This window comes from Notolepis coatsorum (genome assembly GCF_963971535.1).
Source record: "Notolepis coatsorum genome assembly, chromosome: 16".
NCBI classification, from domain to species: domain Eukaryota; kingdom Metazoa; phylum Chordata; class Actinopteri; order Aulopiformes; family Paralepididae; genus Notolepis; species Notolepis coatsorum.
Genome location: NC_140180.1, coordinates 71,584,040 through 71,606,921, shown reverse-complemented (window position 1 = coordinate 71,606,921; position 22,882 = coordinate 71,584,040).

Here is a 22,882-nt window from a genome sequence, read left to right as displayed (position 1 = left end):
AAGAGATGGCGGCGAAGTTTGAGCAACTGCAGGAGCAGTGTCAGACTCAGGCGGCACTGCTAAAGCAGCAAGCCGCAGCGATGAAGGAGTTGACTGACCAGGCCCTCCACACTCAGGTGGCCCTACAGGAGCTACGAGAGGGCCAGGCCGCCGCCACCTTGATACAGAAAGGGGAGACCCACGTCGCGCAGGAGAGGGAGGCGGAGTTAGAGCAGCTGCAGGAGCAGTGTGAGACTCAGGCGACACTACTGGCGCAGCAAGCCGAAGCGATCAAGGAGTTGATCAACAAGGCACTCCTAGAGAAGCGCTACACTGAGGCGGCCCTAAAGGTGCAACGAGACGGCGAGGACGCCGCCGCCGAGGTAAAGAAAGAGGAGGCCGCACGCATGGAGGGACTGACCGCACAGGTGGAGCTGTTGGCGAACAGAACCCACACACACGCGGGCCTCCTGGACCGACAGGCGCTGGTGCTGGAACAGACCCAGCACGAACAGCGGGAGCAGGCCGGACGCCGAGCTCCGCTTGCCTTGGCACCGGCCGGGATCCAACAGCTCCCTCCAGCGCCCCTCCCGGTGGTGTACGTCCAACGAGAGCGGAAGTGCAGCGAATTTGGAGGTGAACAAGAGATGGGGGAACTGCCTGTGGAGGACTGGATCCAGGCGATGAGGACCCACCTCCGGGCCAGTCGAGTGCCCGCGGAGGAACAAGCGGAGGTCGTACAGCTACACCTCAAAGGCGAGGCGAAGCAGACGGTACGCTTCCTGACGGGGGAAACCGCCCCCGACACGGAAGCCTTGTTCAAGATACTCCAAGAAACCTATGGGGACAAGGTCCTGGTCAGCATTCGGCTGGGGGAGTTCTTCGATCGAAGACAGGCCGCCGGCGAGACCACACGCCAGTTCGCCTATGACCTGCAGGAGAGGGTCCGTCGCCTACGACGTCGGGCGCCTACGCTGGTCGGCGATGCCACCGCCCTGCTGCAGGAGCGGTTTGTGGTGGGCCTCAGAGACGAGGCCCTGAGGAGAGAAATGCGGAAGTACATGAGGGAGGACGGTACGCGGCCGTTTCCTCAGGTACTGCAGGCGGCGATAGACTGGTCCGAAGAGGAGATGGTCCTGCCCCCCACAAGGGGTGCCGACAGGGGCATGATACGCGGCGTCGTCGTGAAAAGACACGAGCCACCTCTGGACATAGCCGTGCTACAGGAGTCCATCCGACAGCTCTTCGCCGGCCAAGAGCGGTTGGACGCGCGCATGGAACAGCTCTTCCAGGCGTTTCAACAGGAGCGAGACACACCCCAGAGAGGCTTCGCCGGAAGCCGACGGAGGAGAGACGTGCCCTCTACCCCGCGCAGACTACCCCGCCGGAGTGAGGATGGGAGACTGATCTGCTACAACTGTCAACAGCCCGGTCATATCGGCCGCGAGTGCCCCCGCGCGATGGAAGAATCACGCCGGGCGGAAGTACCGGGCGGTGAGGTCCCTCTCCCACCAGTACAGGACGCTACCCACACAGCAGCAGGCGGGTCGCCCGACCGGGCGACCGCCAGACCATGGTCTGGAGGGGGAGGTGTGGGGGTGTGCCGTAGAATTCGATACCACTGCGGCCGGCCAGACGAAAGCGCTGGCGCCCGGCTGCGCATCCCGATGCGGTCAGAACCGGAGTCTGTACCCAAGAGACAGAACAGGTCGGAAGGAGGTCAAGGGGGCGAGGACGGCCCGGACCAGGGGCCTCGTCGGCGCCGCTACCGCCGCAACTTCAACTACCGCTGCAGACGCTCGCCGGCCGGCGACCAGCCGGGCCCCGAGAGCGGCGATGGAAACGTCAAGAGGACGTCAGTGTTCACGGTTCGTCCCGAAAGAGGGGGCCCCGAAAGGACCGTGCAGAGAGATCGGAGCAAGATCTGCCCCTTCCCGGCCTCCGACCCGGAAGAGCGGACGAGAGCTTCCCGAAGGAGCCCGATGAGAGCGCGGAGCTCATCCGAAGCAGACGTGGGGGGTGCCTTCGTTTACCCTCGTGAACCGCACCCTAGGGCGTGTAGCAGCAGCGCCGCTACAACAGCAGCTGAAGCAGCGCCGAACGAGGGAGGAGAGGTAGAGTTGGTCCCCTCAGGCGAGGACGGCGAGGGCGGCGAAGACGACGGAGACGGGGGCGAGGAGGGCGCTGTGAGCGGCCCCTCAGAGGCATCGGAGGCCGAAGCCGTGGCCGAGGACCCGCCAACAGAGACGGAGGAATCTGACACGGAGTTAGACTGGTGGGGGGTTAAGCAAACCCGGGCCCAGCTGAATGACAGAGGTGAGCCACTCGCTCGGTGTTTCCAAGACCATGTGCGAAGGTGTGTGGGAACGAGACGAGTGGTGCACCTGTATGTCTAAGGGAATATGGCACAGAATCAGACGCAGGGGGGGTTGAACGAACCCGGCCCCAGAGGAGCACCAGAGGTTGGCTACCCGCTCGGTATCGCCAGGACTACGTGCTCAGGAGTGTGTCCAACTCCGGAGGGAGTGTGTAAAACTGTTGGCATAATGCGTAATTGTCAACCGATGTGTGAAACTGTTGGTCTCAGGACCGTTGTCATACATGTGTGGTTTTGTTGTTAACTTGCAGAGGACTTAGCAAGTTCAAAGTGGGGGGAAATGTAGCAGTCTGGAAAATATGGTATATTATTCAGAACTGCTGACTGTGTTTATATCCCTTTTTGTACACAAAGACATTCTAACTAGTGTCATTGATTCACACGAACAATGACACAAAAGTCCCCGTCCAAAGAGCATGTGAATACGGATCATAAATGACAGTATTGATTCATATTTTACAGTGCGTCTCCCCTTGTGACTGGCAGGCGGGACCAGCAGGGGGCAGTAGCAGGCAGAGAGTGGCGGAGAGAGCTGAGAGATGATAAAGGGAGGAGGCGAGCGGAAGTCGTTCTCTTCGGCAGTGAACTTGACAACGAGAAGTCACGTCTAACGGGGGGGCTCTGGATAGCCCCGTTGCTGACTTTATGCCGGAGTGCCCCGTGGAACAGTGACGGGTGATAGGAAGTACTGGCTAGTGGATACGATATCCTAGCAGTACCAGTGTTATGATATTATGAACATTAAGTGCAGAGTCAGGCACTAAGAGTCGAGTTATACCTAGTTACAGTGAGCGGTATAGGTAGCGTGCGGCTAAGGATCACAGTAGCATTGCTCGTGTTATACCTAGTTACAGTGACGGTATAGTCTGCGTGCCAGAGACGTACGGGACATCCAAGCAGTCTGCCCGGGCGTCAACAGCTGTCTGCACCGGAGAGCAGCAGCACACCTGCTCCAGGCTGCCTGCAGGACACGGGGAGTTCTTTACCACCAGCAGAGTTCGCCCAGCACCAGCTCAGCCAGCACTGCCTCTCTGCTATAGCTCCGCCTGCTAGCACCTGCGGCGCGAGTGTTCGACGCCATCTTGCCACCAGGACGGTGGTGGAGCGGCGCGGCCGCCATTTTGGTAGAGTAAACATTAGGGCTTCGGCGCCCAGGATCTATTGCACCTTACACAGTGTGGAGCGGCCTGCGGGTGAAGTTAACGTTGCTAACTGCAGACCCCAAACATTACATTACATGCCGGCATTAGCATAGGGCTTTTGTTTTGGTAATTGTGGGCCCACACTTTTGGTTTTATTTCCTTTTCTTTGAGCGTGATACAATGTGTGTGTATTAATATTTTCCCATTCAATTAACCATTCCCTGAGGGGGGAAGTTACAGACCTGGTGCATTATAATTAAAGCCTTTTGAGGTATTATTCTGACCGTATAATTAAAGCCTGTTGAGGTATTATACAGGGTGAGGACCCAGACGTGGGTGGTGAGTCAAACACCGTGAAGTATATTATCCCTGATAGTAACCCAGAGGTGGGTGCATAATATACGTGTTTATGAGGTATTGAGTTGAACAGCAGGGGCTATAGTAGGACTTCAGCCCAATTGGCCACTAGTATTAAATAATTGTAACTGAACAGTACAATTAACATAAAGACTTGAATGGGGTTCTGTGTGCGTGTCCATTCCTGTGCCCTGCATTAACTCTTTTGGTGTGGGTAACGTATATATATGGTTAACCCCTTCCTACCCAACTCTCCCCTTTTCATTTTAAGGTTTCTAGGGTCATTGAGGGAGGGTACTGCTTGCGGGGGGAACTCAGAGTATTTGATTACAATTCAGTCACGAGGTGTGGGAGGGTCTAAGGAGCGACTGGGAGGAGTGGGAGCGTGTTGGGGAGTACTGCTGACCGCCCTGCGACAGGGAAGGAAGACCAGAGTACCAGACCAGGTTGGTAAATCCCGGGCCCCATCCACTCACACTACCAGCCTCCAGTCGACGCCCCAGGCCCAAAGACGAGGGTGCAGCCAGACAGAGTTCTGCTGTGTCCAGCTACCTCCTGACTGCCAGCAACTGTTCCCACGAAGCAGGGATAATCCACCCTGCTACATTTATCACCTCTCTCATCGCTTTCCGTCCTTCATTCTCTCCCTACTTCTCTCTCTTTCCCCCAGCTCCCCCCTCTCTCTCTCTTTCTTTATCACCTCTCTCATCTCTCTCCCACACTCTCTATCATAGACTGTCCGAGGACAGATTGCTCTCTCTCTCTTTCTCTATCACCTCTCTCATCTCTCTCCCTCCTTCGTTCTCTCCCTACGTCTCTCTCTTTCCCCCAGCTCCCCCTCTCTCTCTCTCTTTCTTTATCATCTCTCTCATCGCTCTCCCTCCTTCGTTCTCTCCCTACTTCTCTCTCTTTCCCCCAGCTCCCCCCCTCTCTCTCTCTCTTTCTTTATCACCTCTCTCATCTCTCTCCCACACTCTCTATCATAGACTGTCCGAGGACAGATTGCTCTCTCTCTTTCTCTATCACCTCTCTCATCTCTCTCCCTCCTTCGTTCTCTCCCTACTTCTCTCTTTCCCCCAGCTCCCCATCTCTCTCTTTCTTTATCACCTCTCTCATCTCTCTTCCACACTCACTCTCATAGACTGTCAGAGGACAAATTGCTCTCTCTTTATCATCTCTCTATTCCTCTCTCTCTCATCTCTCTCCATCCCTTTCTCTCTCATCTCTCTCCCACACTTTCTCTCATAGACCTCCCGAGAACAGATTGCTCTCTCTCTTTCTTTAGCATCTCTTTATTCCTCTCTTTCTCATCTCTCTCCATCCCTCTCTCTCATCTCTCTCCCACATTCTCTCTCATAGACTGTCCAAGGACAGATTGCTCTCGCTCTCTTTATCACTTCTCTCATCTCTCTCCCTCCTTCGTTCTCTCCCTACTTCTCTCTCTTTCCCCCAGCCCCCCCCCCCTCTCTCTTTATTTATCACATCTGTCATCTCTCTCCCACAGACTCCACTCTCATAGACTGTCCGAGCACAGATTGCCCTCTCCCCCTCTATCATCTCTCCATCCCTCTCTATCTCTCTTTATCATCTCCCTCTCTCTCTTTCTCTATCACCTCTCATCTCTACCCCCCCCCCCCCTCTTGGTATCTAACACCTCTCCAGATCTCTCCCTTCTTCACTCCCTCCCTCATCTTTCTCTATCTTCTCTCCCCCTCTACCACTTCCCTCGCTTCCTCCTTACACTGTGACCTTACACTGTCAGTTATCAGGAAAACTCACACATGCACGTGTAGATTGAACGTTATCGGTATTGCAGCAAAGAGACTGAAAACAAAGAGAAATGTGTAGATATCGCTTAGGATGTAAGTGAATGTTTTGACAACTATTGATATTGAAACAAAGTAGAACTGCAAATGAAAATATATGATTTAAATGAATAGTTGGTAACCATTGACATCGGTACCAAGGATAAATGTGTATCTGATTCAGAAGGTAAATGTTTTGAGAACCTGTGACACTGATACAGAGACCAAATGTATATGAAATGTAAATAGAACGGTTTGATGATACAGAAATTATGTTTGATTCTGAGGTTTTGTAATAAAACTCAGAGAGGAGATTTGGACCAGAACGTACAGGTCGTGTCTTCATTCCTCGTGACCGTTACTCTGTTTCAGGGAGGGAATGATGACATCGGCCGCAATATGATTTGTGAAGGTACCCGATAGCCTTGGGACCCGTAACATTTGCAATAGACTGCTGCAGTCATTCTACCAGTCTGTAGTGGCCAGCGTCCTCTTCTATGCTGTGGCATGCTGGGGGGGGCTACATCAACTCGAGGGACACCAACAAACTGAACAAGCTGGTGAGGAAGGCTAGCTCCGTGGTGGGAGTCAAGCTGGTCAGACTAGAGGTGGTGGCAGAGAGGGGGATGAGAAGGAAGCTGGCTGCTATCCTGGAGAATCCCTCCCACCCCCTCTATGAGACCTTCCCACGATGCGCCCTCGTTGCCAGGTGGCGTGGCGCGGTCATCCCTTGACTGAGGCGTGCCAGTGGGGTTGGCATGAGGACTGAAACGGGGTCCACTGCCGGGTTGTCTTACCCGTGGGGGTGATTGCCCTCCGACATACTGGAGGCCCACTTCCTGCGGTCTCTACTCCATGCTGGAGATGGACAGCATTGGAGGCCTCCTCATGGCTCCCAGGAGGCAACGGAGGACTTCCATAAACGCCCTCTGCTCGACCGCTGTCACACTGGGGAGGGGAAGAGTGGGCATGTGCGACCGCACATTTGTCGTCGGCGGACGGGGAGGGGCCAGTTTCGGTGGCAAGTTGCAGAATGTCACTAGCAATGCCTAGTGCATTCCTTTCAACGTCGTGTACCTTTTCTTCCTCTTCATCCTTGTAGTTTAGTCCAACTTCACCCTTTCCCCCAGGCTCTTGGAGGGTCGACCACTTGTCCAACAGCGCTGCTCTTTCCTCATCCAGGTGTCTGTACCACTTCACCAACTCAGCTACGTTGGGGCTGGGAATAAGGTACCTCCACTCCCTTGCTATTTGTTCCAATGTATTGAGTCTCCTCTCCAGTTTATTCCCCTCCAACACCCTCTTGTCTCTGGGTGCCCATTGCGTGCTGAGTCTCTTTGTCTCCTCCAAGGCTTCCTCGAACTCCACCTCAAGGGGAACCAACCTCGGTTCAACGAAGCGGGACCATACCTTGGAGAAAATCCTCTTTTCCACAGTAGCTAATTGTACAGAATATGCAGTACAGTAGATCATTGTGTCATCCGCATATAAATGAGCTTGACAGCCCTTCAAGGACAGAATAATATCATTAATATAAATAGTAAATATAACGGGGCCTAGGATCGATCCTTGTGGAACAACTTTTGTAATGGGAAAAAATTCTGACTGGGTTTTGCCCACTTTCACACATTGGTTTCTGCCTGATAAATAGTTCCGGAACCAACAGCAAACAATCGCATCAAAACCAATACTATGCAGTCTATTCAACCGAAGAGAATGATCAACTGTATCAAACGCTTTTAAAGTGGTAGCTGAGATTGTACTATGGTTGGCTCTGAAACCAGATTGATGGGAGCTTAGAACAAAGTGATTAGAGAGAAAAGTTTTGAGTTGGTTATTCACTAGTGATTCCCGAATTTTTGCTAAGCAGGACAACTTGGAAATTGGACGATAATTGTTCAGGTCAGTTCTGTCTCCACCTTTATGCAAAGGAGAGACATGGGCCGTTTTCCAAATACTGGGAACTATGCCTGAGATAAAAAATATATAGGTTATTTGCTCTGTGATTACAGGAGCAGCTCATTTAAGAAAGTAAGGTCCAAGTTGTCCATCCCAGTCGACTTTCTGGTATCAATAGACACCAACCTATTACAAACTGCTTTAGGAGTAATAGGCTCAAAGAAAATTGTGGTGGTAGGCCCTTCATTTTGCTCATAGCAGTCACCAAGAGGAGGCCCTTCACAGTCATGCTCACAGTCTACTTCATTAAACAAATGTCCAGCTTGGGCAAAATGGCTATTGAAGGCTAAGCAAATCTCTTTACCTTCAGTTATCAAACATCATTATATTTGACCTCTGTAGGCAGGGAAATGGTAGCCTTGCTTTTATTTGAATTTACTTACTTACTTACTTACTTACTTACTTACTTACTTACTTGCTTGCTTGCTTGCTTGCTTGCTTGCTTGCTTGCTTGCTTGCTTGCTTGCTTGCTTGCTTGCTTGCTTACTTGCTTACTTGCTTACTTGCTTACTTGCTTACTTGCTTACTTGCTTACTTGCTTACTTGCTTACTTGCTTACTTGCTTACTTGCTTACTTGCTTACTTGCTTACTTACTTACTTACTTACTTACTTACTTACTTACTTACTTACTTACTTACTTACTTACTTACTTAGGCCTTTTTATTCCTTTCGGAACATATAGGCCATTGATGAAAAGTTTCCACCCCGTCTGTCTTGGGCCATCCTCTCCAGCTAACAGATTGCAGAATGGGTACAATACAGTACGGCTCAATAGCCTCGCTGACAAGTTAAATGCATAATTTATAGGCAGGCTAATGTTAAGTCCCTCATTACCAAAAATCGATCAGATTATATTTCTTTAAATGTGCCTGCTGGCAGTGGTTTAATGGAATGAATAATCAAATGAGATCTATTGCTAGCTAAAATAATTGGTTCAACTCTTTCAGAATAAGAAGATACAAACAAGCCCAAAGAGTATCTAATTGATATGAATTAATAGATACTTATGAGGATATCTGTACTGTATGCGCTCGGCTTAGGTATCATGTACTTTATATATAAACAAAGATTTCAAGGCGCGGCATCCGAAATAACGGTGTCAGAGAGGCTTGGAGGCTATACAGTTTCACTATTAATCAGGTTTTAATCTGTTTCAGACATCATACATACATGCATTTAATTGATTAACCTTTGGTTTATACCAGTGACACCTCTTGTTCATCATCAGATAACACTAACAGTGCTTGAACAGATAAATGCATTTTCTCAAATTCATTCGTCAAAACATCAAAGGCTTGCAATTTCTCATCCATTTTCTCAAGTCACATCCACGTCATCAAATCCGTCAAACAGCGCATCTCCTCAGACATTTTAATCCCAGTTACAATATCACAATAACGTGTGAGTGACAGTGATATAATTCATAATCCACAGTCCAGCATAAAGGCGCTTCAATTTCATGCTTGAATGAAACACAATCCGGACGCTCCGTTAAGCAAATACATCCACAGCCGAGAATATGAAACTAATCAGAGCCAAACGCCCGATAGGTTTCATTCATTAAAAATATCCCTGCGGGATTCACATTCGTAATGCTCCGTTATTAAAATAACCTGTGTGTCGCGACGCGAGCGCCATATCCGTATAACTATGACGTGCATTATTTAGGACAAAGTAAATCTATAGGCTGAATATGATTTATTATCAGCATTTTAGGTATATTATTTTACATTTCAAAAGCCCCCTATAGAAAAACTAAGCACAAAAACATAATTCAGAATGGTATAATGGGATCTAGACTGTGAGAATTATTTCAGGAAGCGAGCTGCATTTCTTTGCGAGGGTGTGGCCATGGTTTATCGAGCTAACTGAACTAAACCCTGCTCTGGAGCAGGTTCAAACTTTCTGATCTGTTGCCATAGCGATTTAGACAATCCGACGTCGGGGAACCGAAAGATCTGGCTTAAGTCAAGCTATGCTGAAAATTATCCGGCTAACTCAGTTACGAGGAACAGGGCCCTGGGTTCCATCCTAGAGGCAAATCTTTCCAGTACTGTATATCTGTATGTCGTGTATGTCATAAATGTTATGAATTGAAAATGGGGGACCCTGATGTAAACAAGATGAAAGTCTTTCTCTGGTCTGCATCCCCTTAACAATTGTGTGTATTGAGCCATACTGTATTGTACCAATTCTGCAATCTGTTAATAAAGTTTTCAATCAATCAATCAATCAATCAATCAATCAAGATTATTATTTTAACCAAATTACTACTGTAGCTCATTCTCAAACCCCAGCCACATTTTGGAAGGCAGTAAACTCAAACAAAATCAAAACCATTAATTCACTGTTAATATTAATATTTGCAGGGCCCCTTGTTATTGATAATTGTGTGTGTGCCGTAAATTACCCTGTTTAGCAAAAATCCTGGAATCTCTGGTAAACAATCAATTTAAATGTTTTATTTCAACCCACGTTGTTCTTAATCTGCACCAATCTGGATTCATAGCTGAGAAGACTGACTGCAACATCCACTTGCATCCTGGGAGACTGCTTCAGCTTTGATCTTGCTCATACTACACCACTGTACAGATGCTGAAGCGTCTCCTCTGACAAAGACTGGCACAACCTGAGCTTGTGGATTAATTTCCAGGAGTCTGGCTTGGACACCTTGATTTATGCCTCTCATGTTGGCCCTGTTATCGCAAGAATGTCCTCTGCAGTCCTCAAAAGGAATGTTTAGCTCTTATAATCTTTTGAGAATCAGGGATGCCAAATGTTGGCTTGTGGACTCCTCTGCATCCAAAAACCCCATAAAATGTTCCGTTATGTGGGGCTCCCCCTCCAGTGACACAATTCTAATCACAAATCACAACTGTTCAGTGTGGCTTACATCTGGAGTGCAGTCTAGATTCTCTAGAATGACAGAGAAGAAGTCTGCTCAACAAATCAATGAGTTAATTCTGTATTTTGGGGCCAAGGTAGCAGGTGTGATGCAAGGTCTGTTTTTGGACATGGTTTAGATGCTCTTTCGTGACTGGATCAAACTTACGTCATAAGTTCAACCTCTTTGAGGACATTTCCATTTGATGAAGAGTACAGTGCATCTGTGTGTCAGTGCCAGAGATGACACAATAGCAGTCAGACGTGACAACACCTCTCTTCATCTTATCCTCTCAGCCTCCAAAAGTGCCATCTCTTGTTTATCTATTGTTTCCCTTGATCCTCGCTGCCAGTTCTTTCCATGTGTTCATGCAGTATTGGTGTTGTGGACTGGTATCGTGTGAAGTCAGCAAAGCACTTGCATGTTTCCAGTCTGTCAGTCCTACGTTTGTTAAATGAATTACCTACTTTGAAAAGAGTTTACAGCAAAATCAGAACAGGCTGTCTTTCCTTTCTGAATACACCAACTAACTTCTAGGACTCTTTTCGCCGCTCACCAAGGTCTTCCTGAAATACTGGTGGTGGCAACTTCACACATACATACCCAGTAATAATATAATCATCATTGTTCCCTACAATATGGAAACTCAAAACGTTGTAAAAAGGACATTATTATTGTTTATGTTACTGTATGCAGGGAGCACACATAAATAAACACATCCCACGAACACCTGGAGAACCCTGCTGGGGAGATGCTGAAAATGGGTTTTCATTCATTCTCAGACATTATGTGTGCTGAAGAAACCTGTGTGGCTGTGGAGGTAGATGGCTCCTCATCCTGGGCAGTGCCCTCATCTTGGGTGGTGCCCTCATCTTGGGCAGTGGCAGTGCCCTCATCCTGGGCAGTGCCCTCATCTTGGGCAGTGCCCTCATCTTGGGAAGTGGCAGTGCCCTCATCCTGGGCAGTGCCCTCATCCTGCAGTGCCCTCATCTTGGGCAGTGGCAGTGCCCTCAGTGCCCTCATCCTGGGAAGTGGCAGTGCCCTCATCCGGGGCAGTGCCCTCAGTGCCCTCATCCTGGGCAGTGGCAGCTGTGAGTGCTCCAAAGTATTTCAGAAGTGCCCCTGACAACAACACACAGTGACTTGCAAACCGCAGTCACGTAAGGGGCTAGTAGTCACTGTGTGTTGTTGTAGCCACCGGGTAAATCGCGATTTTTTTATTAGTTTGTCATGACAAACCAATTACATAATCCAACATATGTGTAAAGGCACAACATATTCCAGTTAACGGTATTTTTTTTAATGATTCGTTATGGCGCAATCAATACTTCCATGCGTTCGGGACCTCCATGTTTTGGGGGTATTCATCAGAAAAATCGGATCCGGGATTCGGCTCCCATCAGTCGGGCAAGAACTGCAGGTTTTCAGCCTCTCTCCTCTCTCCTGGAGCTTAAGGGGGAGCCGCACTCGGCCAATCAGAGAAACGCGGAAGGCGCTCTGCCAATCAGAGAAATGCGGAAGCGCATGTTGGTTGCCTAAAGTGTTCACGCCACCAGACCAGCCCCTATCATGTGTAATAGCATAAGCATAGCAAGCAACATAGCTAGCTAGCTAACAACATAGGCTAACAAATATACAATAAGTGTTAGTTATAGTACTAGCATGTCATTACAGGCATAATATAATACTCATAATAAATTGACATATCTGCATACCTTTATCCTTTAAACTTCTTTCCTCTTTTTTTGAAACTGCGCACCTGATGGCTTAATTCCTTTGATGATGGCGACTTGACAAGACTGAAGTGTTGATTGGCACTCGAGTTGAGTGACTGTTGACTGTTGACTGTTAGTGAATACATTAACCCCGCCCCCCAACACTGTCACAAGAGTTAAGGCTAAACCAGTGGTGTGCAGACTGGTTTTATATTATACTTAATGATTTTGCACAAAGCAGAAAAGAAATTCAACAATAGTCGACAGTATTATGAATGAACTGGTTTATTTGGTAGCATTTCGAATTGACTGATTTAATTTCACAAATTGCATTATAGAGGTGTACTATTTTGATAAATAGAATAGATTCCTGAATCGTAATTGAAATTGAAACTCGATTAATTGCCCAGTCCTAGTCTGAGGTATTCAATTGTTGTATAAACTACAAGCAGAATACATTTCCTACCTCATATAACCTCATGCATAGTACATTTCCACCGTCTTCTTTGCTCTTACAATGTTTATATTCCATCTGTTTTAATTTCACTTTCAGTTTGGTGAAGTTGCAAAAACTACCGACCTCCTTTGTGATATATTAACGAATCAATTTGAAGCATAAAGGTATGCTACACGCCTCCAGAGAACTCTCTTTGTGTTCTACATCACCCCCATACTCGTAGAGTGCTTGTGCGTTCCTTGTGCGTTCCTTGTGCAGATGGTGAAAGATGTGATTCACATTTTTCTGGGCCCCTTTTCATTTACTTTGCTCTGTGGCACCAATTTCATCAACTAGTGGTTAAAATCTCCATTGGCTATACCTTTAATTTAAGGAATTTCTATAACAGTCCCTCTTCCACCACTGTTGCAGTATCAGCCCTAACATGTACGTGTGTAACAGGGTCGAAACCTTGCGACGGGAGCCCTTTGTTGTAAAACTCACTCCTAAGTTAAATACCCCACTCCGCCACGTGAATTGGATCCTTTTCAGGTGGTGGAACGGATAAGTGATATTTGACTCTCGAGGGTCATGTGTTGCTGGTGAGTGGAGGGTTCGCGGTTTGAGGCCATCGGAGGACAGGTGCCAAGCACCAAGCGAGCCAGTAGTTAGTAGACCAACATTGCACATGGTCCTCTGTCTTCTAGATTACTCTCAGTGCGAATACAGCAAGCATAAGTAAGGCTTGTATAAATAATGACATGTTGCTTCCTGTATTACACTTTACTAAGCTTCTGGGATCAAGAAGTGGCCAAGAACAACATATTTATGAACTAGTAGGAGGGAAGGAAGAGGGAGAAAGCAGATATTAGAATGGACAGAGAGACAGGAGGAGACAGGCGGAGACAGGGGACATTTGGAGATGGTTTGATGATTAGAGCATACTAGGGTTCCTTAGGTTTCAGTCTGACCTCATTGGTTCCGTGCTCTGATTCAGAGCCAGTCCACAGATCTCTGTTCCATAGTTCCAGTCCAACTACACGCAGAGATGAGCTGAAAAACATACTGTATTATGACATGCTATGCACAGACCCAGACACAGCAGCTGGATACCCACACGACTGTACACAAGTGTACATGAACGCTCCATACACACACACAGACACACAAATATACACACACACACAAATACACGCACACACACACCACTTATTCTGCTAGGCTTATTCCACTGAGACATTAGAACCATGGAGAAAATCCAGACAGCTGCAAGGTTGCAACACTTCAAATCCCTCCATTCAGTCTATATGTATGGGGGGGGGGGGGGGTGCGGGTGTGTGGATGTAGGAATGTCTTTGCCAAAGCTTGCCTTTATCACTTAATGTTATTTTGATCCATATAGCATTATAGATATTGTTGTGAAACCCAACCACTAACACACAGATGGTTTTCTCAGACAATATCTTAAATCAAATACAGTAAGAACTCTCTGGCTACATTCACATTGCAAGCCTTAGTGCTCAATTCTGATTGTGTCTGTCTCAGCCTCAGCTTCTTCCCCCAGGCCATCAGAACACTGAACAATGATCTCTCCACACACAAGCACACATGAACACACATGAACACACACACACACACACACACACACACACACACACACACACACACACACACACACACACACACACACACACACACACACACACACACACACACACACACACACACACACACACACACACACACACACACACACACACACACACACACACACACACCACTTCCTGCACTCTCTCACACACATACACACTACAGGTCACTTTAAACACAAAAGAAAAGGTCACTTTAAAGAAAGAAAACATAACTGTTTTTTGTATAGTATAGTTAGTATAGCTAGTATAGGATAGTAGTTATATATAGTATAACTGTATATTGTATAGTATATTGTATAGTAGTGTATATAGGACTCATTACCTTTAATTCATAAGCTTTGCATTTTATTGTATTTTATCTTAGTATCTTTTATCATGTCTATTTTATTATCTATTCTATTTTATTATATTATTATTTGTATTCTTGCACAATCAAGGCGGGCATGGCCACCTTCATTTCACTATGTGTCTCGTGTACATATGTGACAAATAAATATCTTGAATCTTGAATCTTGAATCTTGTCTGTATCGATGCTACAGGGGAAATTAGCATGTCTCCTCTCTGCTGACTATTCTGTTTCCAATATACTAGTTCTGAAAAATGCAACAGGTGATGTCATCTTTACCATAAAAGCAATCAATGCTAACCAGTGTTAAGGGAGTAGTTAACTGTACAATTACTAGTTTAACTACAACATGCAGTAGTTGGGTGGTAGTTTAACTACATTCAAATCTCAGTAGCTTTTTCAGTAGTTAACTACATTGGGTAATCTAGTTTTGGTAGTTAATTTACAACGATCATGCGTGAATCTGTCACGTCAAGTTATTAACCACAGTGGTTCAGACCAATCAGGGTCCTGTGAGGAACTACTGGCAGATACGTACTTACAAGCAATCCATAGATCTCAAACATGTTCCACTTTAAATACATTTAAAAGCAAGCTTAAAAAAGAACTACAGATCCTGTAGTCTTTGTATATTTGTGAGTAGTCTTTTTTTCTTACATTTTTTCAACATTGTAATTGTTGTGTAATGCTGTATTATACAGTATGTATCTGTGTGTATGAGAGAGGGGTATGCACATGTGTGTTTGCGTATATTGTGTGTGGGAAGGAGGGGTGTGGGGGGAAGGGGTTTCTGTGTAGTTATTCTATATAGGTTTAAGAGGGGGGGTCGCTTATAAGCCCTTGGGCTTTATGACCTTTCCTGCACATTTGAACTGTTCTTCTTTGACTTATTTTTATTCCAGAATGTATGTTTTGTAAGTGTAAATAACAATAAACAATAAACTAGAGCTGATACAACCTCCTTGGCAGAGGTAAACAGACAAACGTCTCTTTGACTGTAACTTATGAGGAATCACAAAATGTTGTAATAAATGTGTTTTAGAGTGAAGAACATAAAAAAGGAGACAAAAAAACAATGGGTCTCATTCTCCAACATTTCCCAAAGACTTCTCTTAGGGCAACCATCTTGGGACAGACTAAGATAGAACCGACGACAAGATCACTCTGATTCCCCAACACGTGGGGAAGCTGTCTTAAGTGGCCCAAACAATCCCAGCTGGGATACCGGCGATGAGGAATGTCACTATGAACGCGTGTTCCCGTCTAGGTAATTTGCATACAAGACACGCCTCCGAGAGCCCCTTATAAGCCAGGCTCTGTGCCGTGTGCAAATGAAATCGCAAAAAGTCGAGAGTTTAGACACACCTGTCCAGCTCATTAAATGCAACTGATGCGATGCAGCCATGTAAAAATGGTGGCGGAAGCGTTTTGCGACCGATCAAAATTAGATTAGGTCATCATATAGAAGCTACTACAGCTCGTGGCCACCTGCCGCAGCACACGCGCGTGCACACACACACACACACACACACACCCCGCACACACACACACACACACACACACACACACACACACACGCTCGCAGTACTGTATAGTCTACGTGCGTAATGAATGAACGGATTGAACGCAGTAGGCGTATATTATTCTAATGACTTGTTTTATTAGGAAATCACAGATACTGCGCTGCCTATAGTAGTACAGTCCACCACTCCCCTGCCCGACTCTGGCGGCCTTAATATGTGTACTGTACTTACTGTACGTATAGGGCAGAGCATATCCTAATTAAACAAGTAATTAGAATAATATAAGCCTACTGTTCATTCATTAGACACGTAGTCTACATAGTGTATTCTAATATCTGTTTAATTGATTAATGATATTTGAAAGAATGCAGGTTATAGCTATATAAAACAAATGTATGTCCTATTGTACCAATCAATGGGATATATTGCATGTTGGCTATAATCTGCATTCTTTCAAATGTATAATTAATCAATAAAACAGATATTTAACAAAAATAAGAAATACAAATGCCACAGAAGGCATTACATAATTATTATTTTCAATCATTTCACAATAATTGCATAATTGTGTTTGAATATCTGAGTAATTAAGTAATTATACATTTGTCCAAAATAGCTGGTTCAGATATGGTTAATCCAGCTGCCCTGTGATCAGATTAATCCATATTATTTATTTTTCGAATCAAATGCGTAATTTTTATCATACAAATATTGTCATATTTATTTTAATTATGATTAATTAATTAATTCCAAGGAGGCCTATAGGGTTGACATGAAGGCATCACTATAATTCCTCCCAAATAAATGTCAAGCCCTTAAGAACACGGAGCACCAGTCTGTCAAGTTAAGTGTGCTCCTCAGCACTCCTAAATCCTGCTCTCAGCCACGGCCGAATCCAAGCTTGGGGAATCCCACAACCGGCCCTAAAATGTCTCAAATGTCCCTGAGAGCAAATTTCTTGTCGTAAATCCGTTGGAGAATGAGACCCAATGTCCTGTTAGAGTTAACTGAAGTTGAGTTTTTTTTCTTTGTTTCGTCATTCTTTGTAAACAAGTCTGATTGCCAGTGGTCTCTCCAAAGACACCCTCTCCTTGGAGCTGTCTCTATGCCTCTACGTCACACAGCCTGCTAAACACCTCTGCCCGAGAGAGCTCAAATTCGTACCAAATCTGGACATTTGTGAGCAAATTAGTTTGAAAGAAAATATGTTGAATTGGGTGTATAAAGAGTTATCACAAATAACCAAAAATGAAGCTTGTCTCAACATGTATGAGTTATGTAATGATGTAGTTATAAAAAAAAGTAAACAGACTATACTTTTCTGCATTAGGAAACCGTACCTTTAAAATAATACTGTAGGTAGCACCGGGCAGAGATGTTTGACAGTGGAATGCAAGAGGAGTCCAACTCTCTGGGTAGCAGAATGCTGCAAAGAGTTTTCCCACATGAGCTGATAATTTCTGTTGACATTCAAATAGATTTGACATACAAAATACAATTTTAATTTGATTTTAAGTTTGGCATTTTCCAAAGACTTTTCATCATTGTTTGAGATCTCAAAGTAAAGGAAATCCAATTTAATAACATCATCATATTGCATTGCCTGATATGGTTGAAAGAAAATTATATGGATATTCATGTTCCCTGAATCTGTATTAAACATCTACCTTTTCTGTTTGTTTGTTTTAAAGCTGCAGTAGGTGACTTTGGAGAAATTAGCAAGAGTGAGTTTACCTGCTCACATTTCAAGCCCATACACACAAAGCAAAGGTTTTCCACAGACTCCCAGCGGCACCAGCAGTTAAGCAGAATTCTTCAAAGAAATGTTTATATATATATTGGGGTTTTTTTTATCCACTTTTATCCACATTTTCTATATTTTCTCCCATCCCAATTTCGTATCATCCAATTCAACCCTCCCCTGTCACGAATGCTGTTTCTTGCCTCCCACAAGCCGGCTGCAATGTGGACTAAGTCATACATAGCACAAGTCCCCTCCGGTACTTGAGGTAACAGCAGTCGCATCTTTTCACCTGCGCAGCTCGATCTCTCAGTGGCGAGGAGTAACGCGTGGGAGGCTCACGCTGCCCCCGACACTTCCTGATTCTACTGCGCAGGCGCACCAACCGACCTGTAGGAGTCGCTGTCCACAACGCCTGATCCCCACCCATCAGTTTCCCACCCCCTAATACGGCCAATGTGTATTAGTACGGACGACCAGCTAAACTGAAAGCAAATGTGGAGCGCTGGGCTCGAACAGGCAAGCCCAGCGTCTCCAGATTTCGTGGCGAGCGCCTTGCCCACTAGGCCACGTAGCCGCCCTATATATATATATTGTTATGCCTCTCTGATCATCAGGTGGTTTCAGAAATTGTGAGTACTTTTTGACAAGGAACGCAATGGTGGTCTTCGTTTTCCACAGTGAGTGGAAAACTAGTGTGACCAGGAACACCACATCTGATTGGTTATTGATACAGACAGCTGATGGTTTTGGCCAATCAGATATTTTGTTTGTCCTGCCAAGCGGTGTTCCGGTGGTCGCATCGGAAAACTAAGACCACCATGGAGTCTGTGGAAAACCTTTGTTGTGCGTGCATGGGCTTTAGAAATTATGCTCTATTTCTGCTGGGCAGGTAAACTCACTCTTGCTAATTTCTCCAGAATTGCCTACTGCAGTATACTGTAGGTATAAAGGAACATGACTGTTCATAAAATTTTCTTCCAACCAATTGACAATGTCATCACAAAACATTTCCTTTACTTTTAGAGCTTGTGATTCACAGAACAGAATGAAGGCTACTTTACTAGAGGCTAATTACTACGTAAAATGTCATTTTGGAGGAATTCAGAATTCAGCAGAAACTGCGTCAGTGGAGAGATTGGAGAGGGAGAGAGGGGGGGGGTGGGCGAAAGACTTGAGGCTTCCCTCGTGGATCAGAAATACTTAGGTTGTGGATGCAGAAAGCTTCACGTCAGCAAACCACCATAAATGTCCTGATTGGATGGTTGTATGAAATCATTCCCAGAAAGATGAAGACACAGAGATTCCCTGTCTTCGGGCGTTGCTGGGGGTGATGGTGTGGTGGAGGACACAGAGGTTCTTTCACAGAGCAGGAGAATAAAGTGTACAGTGTAGCGCTGGAAACATTGGCCTGAGATGGAATGGAAAAGGAAGAGGGAGATTCCAGGGGGGGGGGGGGGGGGGGGCATGTGAACAATCAATCACATGTGGAGGTGTGGACAGCAGGGTAATCGCTAGCATACGGCTACCCAGCCTGTTCAGATGGATCTACAAGTGGAGACTGAGGATTCTACTAAAACGCCGTGCTCCACGGGCCAGTGTGGGAATGGGACCAGAGATAATAAACTAATAATAAACCAGAACTAATAAAAAAGTTAAGAAGAATTTTTGGTCAGCTCAGACTGATGGCAAGCTGTTTGCAAATCGTTGGCAAATCGTTTGACCCCACATGAACTATTACCCATTTGACTGATGACGGGATTGAGCGCAGCAGCCCTGGGAGTTTATCCCGGATGTTGGGGACCGTGGCTCCAGGGAAGCAGTGTGTGGCTGTGTTGAAGAAATGGAGATTCATGACTATGGAGTCCCCAACTATTAATGTGGTAGGTGGAAAAAGGGGACAAGTAGGTGGCGGCTGTGGGTTCTCATGGCATGGTCTGTTACCATGCTGTATGATGAGGCCTCTGATTGATGGTAAGGTATCTGTGCAGGCGAGTGCTTTGGTGAGGCAGCAACATCAAGCCCAAGAGAGGACCTCACCTGACGGCTCAGGGCAAGGAAGGCTACTCAAAGTGTCTGATAACAGCCTCTTTCAAGATCTTATGATGGGAAGAGGAGGTCTTCACTCCAGATGGGGGGCTGTTGATTTGGCTACCCGATGGAAGGATGAGCCACCCGACCATTACCAGCCACCTGTAGTGAAGAAACTGCAGTGTCTACAGGTGCCATTTTTACAGAGACCCGAGTCCAGAAGGTGACGAGTCAGACCCACTGGGGCATCAGCTGGGTGGACCAGAGAGCCGTCAGACTGTGTGGTGGTTTGAGAGGCCTAGGCGAGGTAGCCCCGTCCGAGTCTCCCTTGCGACCGCGGCACACCACCTCAGCCCAGGATGACTGATGCTTCTCTGTCCACTGGGAAATCTGTGGACAAGTGGGTCCCACAGAACTGTGTCCTGGACGGTTGCACTAAGAGAGGCAATTTGTTTGGACTGACCAGGGAGTTAGTGATCTTTGTGTTTGCTTTCTGGAGTAGCACACAGTCCTCACATGACATAGTTAGCACAGCTGGATCAACTAGCTTAACAAGCCTAGGCTAACACTGTTTATCTGTGATAGAAATTGTAGAAAAGTGTATGTGTGTGTGTGTGTGTGTGTGTGTGTGTGTGTGTGTGTGTGTGTGTGTGTGTGTGTGTGTGTGTGTGTGTGTGTGTGTGTGTGTGTGTGTGTGTGTGTGTGTGTGTGTGTGTGTGTGTGTGTGTGTGTGTGTGTGTGTGTGTGTGTGTGTGCCTGTGTGTGCATGTGTACTTGTTTAACTACTACACTTGACCCCAGAGTGTAAGAGAGAGCTCTCAGACATGTCTTACAACAGGTAAGACCTGATAAAAAGAAAGACCAGGGGAAGACCAGGAGTCTTCCAACAAGACCCTCTCAGAAAAGGCAGATGAGGCAGCTAGACGGAGTGAGACAGGAGGAAAGAATCCACTCCCAGAGGAGGGTTTGTCCTTTTGTCAGATGGAAAACCACAGGGACCAATGTGTGGTTTCTCTTCTCGCAAACAGTAGAACAATAGAAAACTGTCTATTTGGGTGGAAATGTGAATATAAACAAAAGATAAATGTTTACAAGAAAAACTTTAAAGGATACATTTTTTTTCTTCATATTTTCAACATACGAAAATACCAAAACCAACGCATGTTTTCCAAGTATGGTCCATCCTTCCAACACCAGATTATAGCTCATATCCAGAAATCCATTGTTTTCCAAATTAAAACATTAAAACAAGTCACAGATCCATACTTTTTGTTTTGGTTAGTATAATTCATCACTGCAATCAATGTGAACATTGTAGTTTTCCCCCTGAATTACTGTATGTGTAAGTGACGGCGATGGCCTTGGAAGTAGTTCCTGTTCAGGCAGACTCGAGGCGATCGCTATCCCTTCATACAGTTCATTCTGGAAAAAACTATGATGCTCATATTGATTAGTAGTGATGAATCATACTTAGACCAAATAAGAGAGTATGTGACTTATTTTAGTGTTTTTTGGAAAACAATGACTTCTGGATATGAGCTATAATCTGGTGTTCGCTGGATGGACCATACTGGCTGCATGGAAATACATTTAGTATTTCCATAGGCTCTGTTAACAATCAGAAAAACATGTAATTACTACATTGTTTAGTGTAGAAGTAAAAGCACTCGTCTACCACCACAGAGATGCAGGTTCGATCCCCAGATGTTCCAATGAACACAATTGGCACAGGGTATTAGTCCTGGTGGTTGCATTAGCGACTCATACTGGTCGGTCGGGCCTGTTCAGCAGGGAGGGGATCTGGGGGAGATAGCGTGAACGAAAGGTTATCCTATAACCTAGTTATATGAATACTGGCTGAGCGTCTCGCTCTTCGCCATAATGAGATATCTCTTATCTCCAGCACCTACTGTGCTCATGAACAAAACAAATGCACCCATGCACCTGACCAGGCCCCGCCCCAGCGTCCTCCTATAAGACGCCGGACATGGTCACACTCCCCCTTCCTCGGGAAAAAAGTTTCCATCATAGAAAACCCAACCAAGGGACCTCAGGGCGCTAAGAGCGAGACACTCAGCCAGTATTCATATAACTAGGTTATAGGATAACCTTTCGTTATATAGCATTACTGGCCTCGCGTCTCGCTCTTCGCCATAATGAGATATGGGGCAGAGCAGATGCGTGGCCCAACAAGTGTACCACCTGAGGACCAGCAAGCCCTACTACCAGGGGGGAAAGGAGTCCCGTCCACCCGCCCGTCCTAGTGAAGGGGGGACGGCAGTCAACTCCACCAAAGTGCGAAAAAGAGGGAACCAGAGACCCCTAAAAATGCACAGTACAGGCGGGACCACGTGTGACACATCACCCCGTGGCACACACCCACACACCCCTGCTAACCCACCGAGAGGCGGGACGCAGGGAAGGTCCCAGACCTCAGAACCGCCTGGGAGACAGAACCCCCAGTCATGTCCATGAGGTAAAACCTAACGAAGGGACCCGGGGAGGACCAGGAGGCCGCAGCACAGATGTCCTCCACCGAGGCCCCCCCTAACAAGGCGGCAGAGGCCGCCACTCCACGAGTGGAGTGCGCCCTGACACCCCCAGGGGGGGCCTGTCCAGCCAACGTGTAGCAAAGGGCAATGCCCTCGCACAACCAATGTGACAGGCGCTGCTTGGACAGTGCCTTACCAGCGCGAGGGCCACCGTAACAAACAAAAAGTTGATCGGTAGCCCTGAGACCCCGAGTCCGACTGAGGTAAACCCCCAAAGCACGGACAGGACACGACAGATGAAGGCTCGCTTCTAACCCACTAGCGTGAGGAGGCGGATAAAACGCCTGAATCACAATATCCCTGGAGCGAAAAGAGCTCCGGATATTCTTTGGCACAAAGACTGGATTAGGCCTCAGAGTCGCACCGCTATTGGCATGAATA